We start from the raw sequence: 2,122 nt of genomic DNA, 5'->3' as shown, positions 1-2,122 counted from the left end.
ATGGCCAAGTAGGTTCTTTCTAGTGGGATGACTGTAGCCCCTGTTTTCCATTTCCTGATTCCACTGCTATATTTTACTCATTTTGTAAAGATTAAGCCCATCTTTTCTGGCCCCTTTCTATTCAACTAATTGCTGTCGAGTCATAACTACCTCCTAGCTGAGCCTCCAGTGATTTTTTTCCAGAGGTAGCAAACTGCACAGGAGGAGATTCTCTGTCTTTCTGTCATAGAGCAGCTGGTGGAATCAAACCTCTTACCTTGGGGTTGGCAGCACAACTCCATCGGCACTGATAATCTGGTGCTGCTGGGCAAAGGCTGAGGGGGAATGGATTCCTGTTCTCACTGCTGCTAAGAGTCCACTGATAGCTGACTCTTCACTGGCTGTAAATCACAGGAGATCGCCCATCTTCATGAATTCCAGAGAGAGGCTTTTGGGGTAAATAGTGCGCCTCCCTACAGACAAGCCGCCAGAGCTGGGGAAGGAGGAGTCGTCATCAGGTGCCCTGAAGTATGACTCATAGCAACTGTGTGGAGAACAGATCTGAGCCCTGTGCCAGCCTTACAATTTCTGGCCACAGGAACTATGCCAACCCATCCAGCTTATGGTCTTCCTCTCTTTCACTGAACATCCATCTTTCCAAGCCTTTGCTAACAACATGCCCAAAGTATGTGAGATGGAGCCTTGTCATCTTTCTGCTTCCAAGAAGTACTCTGGCTAAAACCACCTCCGAGTCACACCTGTTTGTTCTTTCGGCACTGGATCAGATACTCAGTACTCTTCAACACTGCAGGACAAAGGTATCAACTATTCCATCATCCTTATTCATTGCCCACTTCTCACATGTCCCACAAGTGATTGAGACAGCAAGAGCCAGAATCCAAAAGCCGATGAATTCACAGAGACCAGAAATCAGCCTTCAGTCCAACAAAGGCAGGATTTCCCCCAGCACTTTCCCCCAATGCTCAGGCTGACTGAGGATGATCGGGGGCATCCAGCGATAGAAGATGCCATTGCCCAGCTCTGGAAGCTCCTGGCATAGGTTTGGATGCCATCAATGATAGCATGCTGCTGAAGGCATGTATCTGCTGCTGCCTGCTGAATCTCGAACACAAGCAGCCCTATTACCTGAACCTGATGGAGCTCTTCCTGCAGAGTTTCTGTCAGACCGAGATCAGACAGACCCTGGACCTCCTCACTGCCCCACAGAGCAAGGTAGCTCTTAGCTGATTGACTGACAAGAGCTACAAAGCCACTGTCAAGTACAAGATAGCGTTCTATTCCTTTTACCTTCTTGTAACTGCTTCCATGTTTATGGTGGACATGGATGGGGACACAGAACATGCCAATGCCAATAACATCCTGCTAGAGACAGGTGAGTTCTTTCAGACTCAGGATGATTACCTTCATCTTTCTGGTGACACAGGCAAGACTGGCACTGACATCCAAGACAACAAATGCAGCTGCCTGGTGATCCAGGAGAATTATGGGCAGAAGGCGATGGAGAGGGTGGCCCCGGTGAGGGCACTGTATGAGGCACTGGAACTGCCTGCTGTGTTCACACAGTATGAAGAAGGTTCTGGCCACCTTATGGGACTAGTGAAGCAGTAGCTGGTCTCCAGCCATCTTCCTAGGACTAGCGCACAAGGTCTACAAGTGGAAAAAGGAGCCGTAAAGATGACGAGAGAGTAGGGAGGGTAGACTCTTAATAAATTATTATTGTTTAAAAAAAAACCCAACAATAAGTCAGTGATTGAAAAGACCCTGGTCTCAGGCACAAGTTAGTCTTCAAACTGTATCATTGCTCCACAGTAATTTAGAGAAGTCCCTGACTGCAGACCTTCCCAGTGCAATACATCTCCCGGTCCCCCTGACGACTACTACTAAGTGTATTGATTGGAGATCCAAGTAGGATGAAGTCATTGACAATTTCACTTTTATCTATCCATCATGATGTTCCCTATCTGGCCAGTGGTGAGAATTTTTGTTCTCCTGACGTTGATATGTAACCCATATTGAAGACGATAGTCCTGGATCTTCTGCAGCAAGTGCCTCAAGTCCTCACTTTGAGCTAGCGACTTTGTGTTGTCTGCATAACACAGGATGTTGATGAGTCTTCCTGCTA

The 2,122-nt window shown here is 47.4% G+C and overlaps 1 pseudogene; it reads left to right on the top strand.

Annotated features, from left to right (window-relative positions):
• LOC102861977 lies at positions 1 to 1,672 on the top strand (annotated as a pseudogene).
• The last annotated feature ends 450 nt before the right edge of the window (positions 1,673 to 2,122 follow it).

Source organism: Elephantulus edwardii, unplaced genomic scaffold, assembly GCF_000299155.1.
Source record: "Elephantulus edwardii isolate Elephantulus edwardi_28Jun2011 unplaced genomic scaffold, EleEdw1.0 scaffold00250, whole genome shotgun sequence".
In the NCBI taxonomy this organism is placed as follows: domain Eukaryota; kingdom Metazoa; phylum Chordata; class Mammalia; order Macroscelidea; family Macroscelididae; genus Elephantulus; species Elephantulus edwardii.
The sequence above is the reverse complement of the archived record's forward strand: the minus strand, read 5'-3'. Positions and strand labels throughout refer to the sequence as shown.